The following is a 13,992-nucleotide window of genomic DNA, read 5'->3' as shown; positions in this document are numbered from 1 at the left end:
GAACTAAAAGATTTATTAAGAAAGGGTGACCATGAGTTCTTCTAAGAGGTAAGACCTAATTTAGTTTCCTTCCATTTGTAGTATTTCCGAGTGGCGCCCTGAGTTATGTGGGAGTTTGAAAAAGAATCAATACATTTTTCCATGTGTAATGTTAAGGATATATTTACATTTATCAGGGAATGCCTCTGTGCCATAAGCAATAGTCAGAATTAGCTTTGCGTGTGTCACTTTGAGGATTTGAGTGAGTGACGGTTTGCTGGTCCTGCGTAGTGAAGAGTAGGGATATCTTGGCTTGGAGCGAGTTGAGATGCCGTAAATGTCCACCTAGGTCCACAAGTGACAAACCCAGATACCTGTACTTTTGTCGAGCCATCTTTCTCCCAGATACCAAGTGCCTATTATTAATTTATTTTCCTCCTTAAAATCTTTGAATTGTCAAAATTGACTGCCATTTGGTTTGCTTTGCAGTAGAAATTAAGTTTAATTAGTAACTTCTTGACTACGACTTTCGTTAGATTTACAAGGACAGCATAATTGGCGTAATGTAATGAAGTAATCAGCTTGTGATTGATTGTTGAAGGGTTTGAGTTTGCTGTGTCTAGTGCTCATATCGGCAAAATACAGCTTAGGGAACGTGGGGGCAAGAACTCAGTCTTGCTTGAGGCCTTTCTGAGTGTGTATTTTTGGAGAAATGGTTGTTATGCTGAATTTAGCTGGACCCATGTATCGGTGTACAGGAGCTGTCTGGCGCATAAAAGGTTGTGAAAAATGATCCTATGCCTTTCAGCTGTAATCGCGCTCCCGATATACGTACTCTCTGGCCACTAACCCGCTCCTGTAGCCTGCTACACCAAATAAAACTCTCGAGATTCACTTTGAACAGATTTCAACATTGTCAATTACTGTAAAATCAAGGACATTCCAAGCTTCTTCTAGGAAAAATAATGCCACAGTGACACCTAGCGTAATTACAGTGAGCTGGGGACGCGCGAAGAAGTTTTCCAGGCTCACCGTGAGGGGAACGGTTCTGTTTTGAGTTGCTGCCCCTGTTCTTGGTCTGCTCGTGTTGGTGCTATCAGGGTCACGAAGGGAACAGTATCGGCCGGCTGCACTATCCAGACCACAACCCCCAGAAGGCTTAGCGCACGCAGCGCGCTCACCATCAGCTGAGGGGAATCCCTCTTAAACCCAGGACGCTCACCGCAGCACGGGACGCGCGAAGAAGTTTTCCAGGCTCACCGTGAGGGGAACGGTTCTGTTTTGAGTTGCTGCCCCTGTTCTTGGTCTGCTCGTGTTGGTGCTATCAGGGTCACGAAGGGAACAGTATCGGCCGGCTGCACTATCCAGACCACAACCCCCAGAAGGCCTAGCGCACGCAGCGCGCTCACCATCAGCTGAGGGGAATCCCTCTTAAACCCAGGACGCTCACCGCAGCGCGGGACGCGCGAAGAAGTTTTCCAGGCTCACCGTGAGGGGAACGGTTCTGTTTTGAGTTGCTGCCCCTGTTCTTGGTCTGCTCGTGTTGGTGCTATCAGGGTCACGAAGGGAACAGTATCGGCCGGCTGCACTATCCAGACCACAACCCCCAGAAGGCCTAGCGCACGCAGCGCGCTCACCATCAGCTGAGGGGAATCCCTCTTAAACCCAGGTCGCTGGGCCTACCCCCTAACATTTGTGGTGGGATCTCGTTCAGCCACAGTGCCATTCGACGCTGCCGTGAGGGGTTCGGTGCCTAGGTGGCTCAATCCAAGAACTGTGAGTTGCCAGAGTGGGGGTATTGACTTGTTACAATTTTCTGTTGTGTATCACCCCAAGTTGTTGTGTTACTACAAGGGAAGGTGGGGTGCTCACAAAAAAGTTCGGCCCTCTTTGTCCCAGTAGTATGTCTAAAAGGAGGGCTGGTGATAAGGCGGGGGGGACATTAGATGATTATTTAATAAGAGCAGAGTCAGCATTGAACCTTGAGATTTTAGCGGTGGAACGTAGACTCTCCTTAGATCCAACCAACTCCTCCCTCCCATGTGCCCAGTTACAGACTGGCTCGCCTGCTTCTGTTCATTCTAGCTTAGCAGATGGTAACACTTCCCCTTCAGCACACACTCTCCCTGCTCAGGAGTCTTCGGATCCCGTACAGGGTTGTGTCACCACCCAGAGTCCTACCAGGGTTATAACAAGAGGGAGGTTGGCCCATAAAGGTAAAAAAAAAGAAGTTACTAACAAAACAAAGAGAGGTCAAGGAACAAGCAAGCTTATTGTTGAGCCGCCCCCTTCCAAGCCTAGTGGGCCCACTGTTGAAGGGCGTTGCTCAGACCACAATATTATTCTTTCCAGCCAGGCCCAGATACAACCTCTTCTGGATTTACTTCTTGTTGGCCTTAAAGACCACTTAGCTTGTCTCCGTCTTCCTGTGCATCATAAACTAGACCTTGTAGCGGATAGGTTGGACAAATTGAAAGCTAGATTCCCTAGTAATAAGCCTCTAGTCCCAGGGCCCCCCACACCATTAAACGGGGTGACGTCAGTGGAGGTGCCCAACGAGGCCGGCTGTGCTAGACTATCAAGGCCAGTGGGGGCCATGCCTTCCTTACCATCTATAGGGGAAGAGAGGGATACCGACTCAGGTCATGAAGTCGTTACCGACAGGGGTATTAATATTCATTATGACTTGCAAAGACGCCCCTCTCTAGTTAATAGGGTTGGCACTGAGGGGGTGGGAGCAGGGCTTTCCTCATTGCCCCCTAGTCTACATCTTCCTCCCCAAGCCACCCCCTACTCGATAGTCCTGGCAAATGTTCCACCCCTCCTGGAAGGTTCTTACGAACACTGGTCCAACCTTAAGAACAAATCCCTTCATTATTTGAGCTCCAAAATTGGAAATAGTAAGGCCCTATTTGATGATTTTAATATGGTTAGGCGCATCAATTGGATTGGTCAGTCCTACAAGTCTCTTCCCGGGGATTGTGTTGTGTTGAGCTTTAAGTCTCCTGCTCTAGTCAAATATATATTGGAAGTAGCCCACCATCTTCCTCCAGCTCCTAATTCAATCAAAATCCTCCCATTGGGCTTCTTTTATAGGCCAGGCTTCATACAACCCACACGGGATAATCGTGTCTTTCCAACAATTCCCGTCAGGTCTGATATGCCCATTGCGACCTTTAACCGCTTTGAAATCCTCTCTTCACTGGAGGATAATGATTGACTTATGGTCGGTTCTCCATACTCCTCAATGCTTGCTCCAGGGCTTGTGGGTCCTAATTGTCATCAGAGCCCGGATATTATCATTAAGACATCTTCCCTCAAAGATCGCTCCTGTATGGTTAATTCATCTGGTTTTAAATCGCTACCGTCTGTCGTAGCGATTGACCCCCAGACTGTCTCAGGTCAAGCAGCGGAAACCAGGGTCGCAAACTCTACATTTAAAATGGGCTCTTGGAACATTGAAGGGCTGGGGTCAAGGCTTGATATTCCTGATTGGGCTAATTTTGTTTATGAGTTTGAGATATGGGCATTTCAGGAGACCTGGGCACTGTCTCCCCACTTTCGTACAGGGTTCTTGAATTTTCACAAGCCTGCTGTTAAGGGTCATAGAGGCAGACCCATGGGTGGTCTAACCACCTGGGTCCGTCAATGTGAAGGTGTCACCGTGATAGAGGTTCCCATTGATAGTTCTGATATACTGATCATCAGGGTTAAATCCCGTAGCGGCCTCAATTTTCTTATAATTAACATCTATGTAAGAGGTCTCCCGGGAGGCAAATGTTCTCCCACTTGCCATCTTTTGGAGAATTATTTAGAGACCGTTCCAATGTTCACTAACAAGATTGTGGCTGGAGATTTTAACGTCTGTTTTGAGCCCCTGGGGGTCGACTGTGGGGACTTCACTGAGGAAGAAGACTCAACCTGGGGTGTTCCCATGCTGGAGTTGGAACCAGTAAGTAAATGGTCTCATGCAGCTCTTTTTATGAAGGGCTTGTGTTTAAATCAGGGCATGAGAGCAGTTAATGGGCGAACAAAATCTGATAGGATGGGGAAGATGACATTTGATAATGGTAGATCAGGGAGCCGAATTGACTATATATTAGTCAATTTGGATTTGTGGCCGCTCATAGACGACATGGTGGTAGTAAGTAGAGTCGAGAGCGACCACAACCCCCTTGCATTGTGTATCAAGGATAACGGTTTCGCAGTCTCCCCCACTTTTTCCGATGGCCGTTCCCCTATGGATGTCATCCTTACAAATGACCTTAGAAGGGTGAGATGGCCGAAAATCGCCACTTGTGAAACCTCACGGGTTGCCATCAGAAAATTAATTAATAACACCATGGCCTCACTTAACCTGATGAAATCTCAAAACCTGATCAAGGATAATATCCGGGATACCCACAACAAGCTCTTTGCCGAGCTTAAATCCTTTTTTGTGAAAAGTCTTCCTGCCACTGGTAGGGGTAAAGAGTTGAGACCTTGTACGTGGTACAACAAGGACTGTAGATTGGCCCAAAGAGCTCTGAAAGAGGCCATTAAATCTGGCTCTCCTTCTACCATCCAAAAATGCAGACTTGTTTACAAAACTGCCCAATCTAAGGCCAAGCAAAACTGGGACGAGGATCGCTGGAGGGATTTATATCAGGCTTGTCACGACCGTAATATGGTCCAATTCTGGCACCTCCTTAAATGGGGCAACTCCCCCTTGGATATACGTCCTTCTAATCAAGTTGAACCACAACAGTGGGTAGCGTATTTCGAGGAACAGTTTAAGGTTGGTGCTTTGATAGATAAGCAGATCTTTCGTCCTCCAGGTGTTGAAAACTCTATAGAATTTTCCCCCTGTGAAGTCAAGTTAGTGTTAAGAATGATTAAGAGTGGTAAAGCCCCGGGACCAGACTGTATCCCTGCTGATTTATTCATTCAGGAGCAAGATGTATGGATCCCATACTTGACCCTGCTGGCTAACGCCCTTGCGGGTGGTGCTGCTGTCCCTGATTCATGGCTCGGGGCAGAGATATTGCCAATCTATAAGAAAGGCGATCGCTCTGCCCCGGGCAATTATAGACCTATTAGTCTAATTGACGCAGTACAAAAAATTATAGCCCGCCTCGTTCTGGGTCGTATCCAAATTTGGATGTCCGACTTTGATGTGTTGTCCCCTCTTCAGGCAGGGTTTCGATCACATATTGGGACCCTGGACCAAGTATTCAGGGTAGTACTCCTTTATTGGAAGGTAGTTTTTCTGGGGGGTAGTAAGTTGTATGCGGCATTTGTGGACCTACGGTCTGCGTTTGACCTTGTGCCGAGGGACAAGTTATGGAAAGTACTCTTGGATATGGGCATGCCAAAAGAACTGGTTTCTTTTTTGGTCACCATTCATGAAAATACGTATGCCCGTGTCGGTTGGGGTAAACCCGGGGAGTTGACAGATAGATTTAAAGTGTCCAAAGGTGTTCGACAAGGGTGTGTGCTCGCTCCCACTTTGTTTTCACTATTCATCAATGGGGTTGTAAATTATTTTTTAAACAACCCTACTGATGCACCTACCCTGGCTGGAATGAAGATTCCCCTACTCATGTTCGCGGATGACACTCTTTTGATCTCGAAGACGAGACAGGGTTTGCAGCTAGCCCTGTCTCGCTTCGAGATCTTCTGCCGCGAGCATGAGTTGGAGATAAATGTTGGGAAGACCAAGTTTATGGTTTTTCGTGGTCCCCGGCGCATTAAGGCGGAGGTGTGTCTGGGTGGTGTCAACTTATCCCAAACGGCGGTGTTTACTTATCTTGGGGTCACCTTTAGCGAGACATGCAGCTGGTCTCACCAGCTGGATCTTCTCGCTCTCAAGCATACTCAATTGGGAGGAGCTCTGCTGAAAGAGCATAAACACTCTTTAACAAAACCAATAGCTCCACTCATGAAGATCTATGGCTCCAAGATTCTACCTGCCATTTTATATGGAGCTGAGATCTGGGGTTTTAATAACTTGTCTAAGTTGATGTCCGCCCAGAATAAATTCCTCCGGTCAGCTATTGGGCTCCCCCAATCCACTCCGCGCATCCCCCTATTGTACGATCTGGGAATCCAGCCTATAGAGGACTGGGCAGGATACAGACCCCTGGCGTTTTGGCGTCGTCTGTGGACTACTCCTGAACTAACTATCTATGCAAAAGCCCTTTTGGAGATCAAAGGGCTGGAGGGGTCGCACAGGATACCCTGGCTGTCTAGTATCAAAACCCTGCTGATTGATCTCGGGATGCGTGACATATGGGCTAACCCAGTTACAGAGGTCTTCCCGCCAAAAAAGGTCCTCAAGGATGCGTACTGGAGTTTCATTAAGAACAGGAGATGTGCTTCCCTCATAGGCTCCACGATGACTGTCACCTTCCTAGTCTTTAAGGACGAGTCTGTTTATGAAAGCTACTGGGATACCATTTTGAAGTTTTTTGATCGTGATCTGTATCACCAGTTTAGAGTGGGCGCCCTACCACTGCGAGGACTCACCAAAAGTTGGAGTCCTCTTGGTAGTGATAAATGCCCCTTTTGTGCAGACAAGATTGAAACCATCACTTCCTTTTTTGTTGCCCAATCTACCAACTCCCTAGACGTGTTTGGCTTCGACCGATCTGCAGACTAATGAGCACTCGTTCTGCACAGGTTGCTAGTAGGATATTGAAAACAGATACTTCAAAACCTTTAGTAATTGGTGTTGCCAAATTTATTAGTTGGGCATGGATCCTTAGGGCTAGGAAACTTAAGTCGTGATTTGTGTTGTTAGCTGTTATTAACTAGCATCACATTATGGACCTTGGGTTAAACGGCGTGTCCCTATTTGCACTTTATGTATTTTTATCATGTTGCGATCATTTTAAATCTACTGTTTTATGTAATATTTTAAAGGTTTTATAAGCTTGATTTTGTATTGTAAAATGAATTGCATTGTAGTTGAATTGTTTTAATATGTGTAGTATGTCTTTTATGATGCAAATCGAATAAAGACTTTTTGATTGACTGACTGACTGATCCTCTGTCTTCAACGGTTTTGTTTTCTTGAGCAAACAAACTAAAAGCTTAATTTTCAGTAATTCCAAATCTAAACTATATGCTTCAAAAGAACTATGTGAGGTGATTGTCAGTGTTCTTTTTAGGTCGAGCATTCGAGACCTGTTGCAATTTCTTATGTTGGCTTAAAGCCATCCCCCTGCTTTTAATTTGTTGGGTTCAGTGTCCTTCACAATTCCTTGCTTGCCAGTTGTCAGTCCTGCCTCTTTGTCCCTCCTTTTTCTCTTCTGTTCCTCCCACGCAGCAAGGACTAAGTACTGTCTCATCACACCACAGTTCTTTGTCTGTTCTCTGGGGGACTACATTTTTTCTTGGTTTCCTGCTCTGTTTCTGTATGCCTGTGTGTAGTTTCGGCACCATAGCTGATTACATTTAAATATAGTTTTCCTCCCTCCCACCTCCTCCTAATTCCACAGTTGTATTGGGGGTACGTCTTTCGCCATGCCTCCCTCTTCATGGTTAAATTTTTTAGGCTTTTAGCAATTTTCGCTGTCGACCGTCATTTGGACTTTTTTTTTAATGATGTTAGTTGGCTTGTTCCTCTTGTGAAAGCTGCTTCAGCGCACTCTGTGTACAGGCAGCATGCTTTAAAGGTGCACACACTCGGCACCTAGTGATGAGAGCGTACCCCACCCCTTTGCTTCTGTGCAGGGCAGCCGCAGTACTCAGGCACCAGTTTTTAGGTATGAACAGCCAAGCAACTGGAATGCAGTGCAGGCTGGTCATTGTGGGCGTTTCCCATCATGCTCTCGCCGTCAACAAGTGGCAAAGTTGAAGGTAATCTAAAATTAGCTATACGGGGAAAAAAAACAGTAGACCAATTTATATAAACAGAGGCACTGAACTCCCTCTTTCAGCTAGGTTAGCATTCTCCCCGCAAACAGTTGCCTGAGGCGCGTTCTTCACATTGGTGTTCAGGTTTTCAAACCGCCTTCTTTTCAGACAAACGTCCCCCAAGCATTCACGCTTTGTGTATCAGCTAAAGAGGACACTGGTCTGCCGGAAATAAGTGTATTTTGGGACTTCAAAAACATATGTCTATATAAAAAAAAGTCTTAATTAACAGTCGATTAATTTTTGTGGACACAGGTGTGCGGGTAATAAGTGCCTTTTGCAACTTCAAAAACAAGTTTATACCATGTTTTTAAACAATTACCAGTTGGTCAATTTTGCAAAGTGTTTGTAGAAGGTTTTTTTTAGTAACTGGTGTGCGTTGTAAAGACAGATGGTACGGCTCCTAGGTTTAGGCTCCTGTAATTCAGGTGACTCACAAATATTTGCCTGAGGCGAGTTTCTCACATCTGTGTTCAGGCTTTCAGGGCACGCGTTCTTTTCAGACAATCAGTGTTGCTAGACATTTTTCCCATTTTTGCAGAAAATACCTCTCCAGGCAGGGGGGAGGGGCAGAAACTTGGGCTTTACTTGGCCCTGTGTGTGCAAAATCTTAGAGGGGGCCGCGCCCGCCAATCAAAATCCAGCTAAGCTTCCGGACTCCGCAGAGCAGGGCCGTCAATCTTTCATAGCGCGAAAGTGCTACCTATGACGGCCCTGCTAAATGCTTTTGGCCTGCCCCCAGAGTGACTGGACCAATGTGGTCTCTAGGGGCAGGCCTTATTTGTATGGATTTCCGTGCAGTGTGGGCGGCAGCCTCCAGGTCTTGACTTTCTCAGCGTGATGCTGTGCTGAGAGCATGTGCGTGTCATCAAATTTACACAGGATTAAAGCCAGATAAGATCATTTGGGATTACATATAATCAGGGATTTAAGTGGTCCAGCAGTTTTAAAAGCAGGTGCTGAGACGGGTCACTATCGGGCTGTTTTTGCCCTCACTCACAAGATTAGAAAAAATAAATCATAACTCTGCAGCAGTACCACCCTTCACCGGCCTTAGATGTAACTTCAAAGAGACTTGTAATAGTTCTTTCACACTCTCATCATTTCAGCATTGAAACATTTTCAATATTATATACAACGAAGCCATATTTGTTCCTTATATAGCTTATGGAATTAACACCCATTGGCAAAGCCAATAGTCCTGGCTTGTTGTAAGTGTAATGTTACTTGTTGTATTATAAATCTGGATACTATGACAGAAGCAGCAAATTACCAGTCGGGCGGCACACTACGCTAAGCACAGATTTTTAGCTTAAGGGTTTTAAGCCATGCCCCAATTACATCAGCCACGCCATTTTGAGAGACTCCAGTTTTTTCATCCCACTTCAAGCCCTGCGTAAAATCCAATGCATTCATTGTTGGCATGGTGAAAATGACTTTGATTTAGCTATTTTTCTACCAACTGGGACCTGGCCTGCCTGTTTTTCATCCTGCTTATGTGTGAAATTTACATGTTTGCAAGAATGCCTATGTGTGACTTTTGTATGTCTTCTGTGTGACACCTGGAGTGACACTTCACTGAAAGTTTAATTATGAACTCGAATCATGTAAACTGCCAAATCAGTGCAACATAGTGCCCTCCACATTTAATTACTCTATGCAGTACCAGCAGCATGCCCATGAGTAAATAACATGGACATGGTAGATTGCGCCAAAGCTGTCCTTTACTGTTTCCATGTGTGAAAATCGCATCCAGGAAAGAACTTTCCTTTGCTCTCTCGTACCTTGAGTCTTGCATTCATCATAAAAGAAAAAATACTACTGCCAACAAAATAAAAATTAAAAGCCTGAACTGGTCTTAGGACTCACATAAAATCAGAACACTTCAGAACTCTGTCCCGCATTAATTGAGTACAATGTAGTCTGTCTCGGCACCAGACATTCGGTGCCTTCATGACTGACCTGACGCCAACACTTCTTTTGAACAGCTGATGTAGTCTCTCACCCATCCTCCAGATCCCCGAAGCACCTTGCCTTCCCAGGCACCATATTTCCACTATCCCTCCAGGCGACTACAACGCTGACAGCTTTAATCCTGGTTCATGCAGTATTCACTTGTCGTACTGCAGACTTCACTCCCTTTTGGCTCCAGCAGGAGGACTCTCTGTAGTGACAATCGGACCCTACAGGAAGTGCCACTACAGGAGTGTTATCTCCTCCCTCCATGATCTTGTAGCAGTACCTCCTTTCAAGCCCCTACAGCCTGAACCCACTGGCCCCATGTTCCTCTGTGCATCTGCAGCACCCCCACCCTTATCAGTCTACTCCACAGTTCTTTTTTCTCAGGATGCAGCAACACACCCAGCTGACTTCCCCTAGTATTTCCTCCACAAGTAGTGGTACAGAATCCCCCCTCTCTGTGTCTGCATTATTCACTTCATCATAGCAGTCAATCGACCCAATGTAATGGCAAATTTCACCCAGGGCTGTTTTAGACAGTAACACTGTGACTTATGTGGTGAAACTCCAAATCCCAGGATTCTTACTGTTACCAACTAAAACAGTCTTTGCACTTTTTCCCTCCAGGCTATTGCTGAACTTCACTACCACTCCTGTAATGTGGTGTGTTGCCTTTGTAGCTCTTTCTGCTTGAGTAACACAGTGAATTAAACAACACTGTAGCTGAACATGATGACAGGATGAGTTTAAGAGGTATCTATTTACCTTACTACCAAGCTTTTGTGTAGTCTCAGACATCCATTATTTCCACACACAGGCCTGTACGTTTGTAAGTTGTATCTAACTTATGATGGTCGCTTCAGCTCTCTTCTTCTAGGTTCACTAGCTTGTGACATTTCTGAGAGCTAATCTAGCTGAAGGCAGAGATTCATGTGTGAGTCCAGTGCAGCCTGCACAGTCTCCCAAGACACAGTGCATCAGCCCGACACAATTAGGGTGAAGTGGGCAACCCACAGCCCTGTGCCTTGATGCCACCTGCACCTACTGCATCATTCATAGCTTTGCTCCTGGGCAGACCCCATGCTGTGACAAAGTCCGTTCACCTGTGCCTGGCCTGATTTGAACATTAATGCAGCAGCTTCCACTCGTCCTTATAAAATAAGCTGCAAAGTGCACTTTTATCTGTCTGATCGGAGAGATAGAATCAAAACTGAGTGGTTAATACTAATGTTTAACTAATCAAACTGTGTCCTAGGACAGAAAAAGGTCCTCTGAGCTCCAGAAGATGGAAAGGCAGAATGTTAACGAATGCGCTATCATCTCAGATCTATTAATAAATGTGACAAATTGGTGACCCTGTGGTGGCACTATAATGAGTTACATTAACCCGTTGTGTGTGGCACTAGGCAGTACTGTGGGACCCTAAAATACTGGTCATGCCGGTACAAATTAGACCGGGCGACACCCTTACCTGCAACATGCACATCACAGATTTGTATTGTATTTAGAGCACTCGATAGGTTATTGCGTTTATTACGAAGATCCTTTAGTTACTGGCAGTTAAAAAGTTAACATCCGTCTAATATAGCACAGTGAGCAATGAACGGGTATCAAGGAGCTGTATGCAAATTGTTAGGCATGGCTTTGATCCTTTTTTCCCTCAAGTTTTCATTATTCCAAGGTTACTAAAAAGGGTACATTTGGGTAATAAAGTCTTATCAGCACATGCAACCACTGTATTATGTTTTAAAGCCAGACTTTGTTTTTCTCCCGACCATGCACTCTTAACTTATAAGGCCTAACAGTATGGATGATATGTGACTCCTACACCTTGTAACACTAATTACTTTATATAGAAACCTTGTGTACAATGATTTACACACTTGTAGGATTCATTGTCTATGTATAACATATTTGTTTGTGGTAAAGTAATTTGACACCCTACATTAGGATTAACAGCGCTATAAAGAATGTAATACAAAAATGAATTAGTGAGTGGTATTTACGTCATTGGTGTAATTACTCATATAGATATTAATTGGGCATTGTTTCAGGGCCTCCTCGTGTAAAGTTCATTGGGGGTGATCGGTATAAAGCAGCTGCACAGGCTCATGAGATTGCCCAGGTCAGCAGTGGTATGACAACCCAAATGATGAAGTGGAATTGATTGGGGTGATGACCGTGGGGGGCGTGGCTATCCAGCCATCATGGCGGATGCAAGTCCCTAACGCTCGGACTGACATCCCCCCTGAATCCGGCAAATTTATCCTCAAAGTGAGCCATCCACGTTAAAAGCAAGTGGGACCAGACAGCCAAAGACTTGCTGAGGCCGGGGAGCCCCGAATCGTGCTGCTTGGCCCACCAGGACTGCAGCTGCTGCGGTGAGGAAAGCCGGGGCCTACAGACTGTAAGGCTGCGCACACGTGATCATCGGCGAGAGGAGGCCGCCCGCGCTTGGACAGCGGCCCCTGTGGCGGCGGAGAACAACAGAAGCGAAGAGACAGCGGCCTCCCCACACGACGCCCGGAACCAAGAGCAATGAAGCTGCGATCGGCGAAACAACGTATGTCAGACCGCTTGGCCCACCGGGACTGAAACTGATGCGGTGAGGAAAGCCGGGGCCTGAAGACTGCGAGCCCACTCGCGGGTGATTATCGGCGGTGAGCGGACACCCGCGCTCTGGCGGCAACCCCTGTGGCGGCGGAGGACAGCAGAAGCGGAGAGACGGCGGCTTCCCCACAACACCCCCGGTGTCGAGAGCGTTAGGCGGAACAATCCAAACAGGGCGCCGCACTACGGCGCTGCATGCGGGAACTGCCCTTGATGGTGAGCGCCCTGTGGCTTGCCAGACCCCTGGCGAGTTGGACCCTGGTGAGGCCTTGCTGAGGTGGAGAGCGGGAGACCGCTGCGAGGTAAGCCGAGTCCCCGCGGGGTGAGCCTGGGCCGCTGCGACAGCACTGAGTGACCTGGCAGCCGTGAGGCCAAGGTTGATGCCGCCCTGCCCTGGAACCTCCCGGTGGGTGCCGAAAACATAGCGCAGACCGCGTCGGAGAAGAGCGCGGGTGGCAGCCCACTGTGGGGGATGTGAACCACATGCTGGAGAAGCCGCGGTGTGAGGAATAGGAGCGGAAGCCCGGTGCTCGCCGCGGGGGGGGGGCCCTCGGTGGAACTCTGCCAGCGCTGGTAAACTGAGGTGGTCTGTGGGCAAATTGATTAACCGATCGAGGTGAGTGGCCTAGCAGGGGCAAGCTGGTGAATGTAAACACCCCCCAAAACTGTGATCTGGGAAGCATACAGGCATCGTGCTGACAGGGCAGACAACGGAAGCCAGGGGTAAGAAGCGAAGGGTGATCTGCCCGATATCGACGGAGGGAAGAGGTACGGGCTGAGGCCTACACGAGGGAATACATTGCGGCCTAGGAGACGCTGATCCTCAAAGACCAGACGCTCTGCCACAACAACTATGGGCATCAAGGAGGGAAGAGGAGGAAATGCTAGCAGTGAGTGGGCGCTGCAAGACCCCCCTTCTCCCATCCAAAATGACGTCACGGCCAGCAGGAATAGGGCCTATACAACTGGCTGCCATCGGGGACATTCTTAATAGCCATAATGCCCTGTAGCTGAGAAAAATCGCAACTTAGCGCCCGGCTAAACTTACATTGATGCAATCCGATGCCTTGCCATTGAGGGCCGCCACCGACTACCATCCTGCTGAAAGCCCAGACGCTCTGCCCTACAGGAAGACTGCTAGCGCAGAGACCGCAGATAAGACCCGCAGGATATAGCATGCATCCTCGGGAATAGACAGTCACGCACGGTGTGACTGCCACTAGCGACCCCACCAGGCCGCAAACCTTAAGAGGCCCACACCTGCGAAGAAGCCGGACGCCTGATCAGAGTCTCCGTAGGGGCATTACTACTAACGTAACAGCCCCTCCAGCAACTAGCCACGAATGCCCACGGCAGAACAGCTTGTGATGGGTCGGATGCGCGCCAAGATGCAGCAGAGACCCCTATGCGCAGGTGGCCTGGATCCCACGCGCATAGGAACTGAGGGGGAGATGGAGCCAACGACCACAGCCCTGGTGGCCAAGATGGACACAGTACTTGCAGCAGTGGAGAAAATTGGTGCCGCATTAGAACATACCAGAACCT

The 13,992-nt window shown here is 47.4% G+C and overlaps 1 long non-coding RNA gene across 1 annotated transcript in view; it reads left to right on the top strand.

Annotated features, from left to right (window-relative positions):
• The first annotated feature begins 1,002 nt into the window (after positions 1–1,002).
• The window catches only part of LOC146802154 (uncharacterized), a 36,222-nt gene continuing 23,232 nt past the window's right edge, over positions 1,003–13,992 (top strand). Inside the window, exon 1 of the long non-coding RNA XR_014967365.1 lies at positions 1,003–1,755. This is a non-coding gene — a long non-coding RNA (uncharacterized LOC146802154). The remainder of the gene's footprint in view (positions 1,756–13,992) is intronic.

The sequence above is a fragment of the Triturus cristatus genome, chromosome 8 (assembly GCF_964204655.1).
Source record: "Triturus cristatus chromosome 8, aTriCri1.1, whole genome shotgun sequence".
Lineage (NCBI taxonomy): Eukaryota > Metazoa > Chordata > Amphibia > Caudata > Salamandridae > Triturus > Triturus cristatus.
This window is presented reverse-complemented; position numbering and strand designations above follow the sequence as displayed.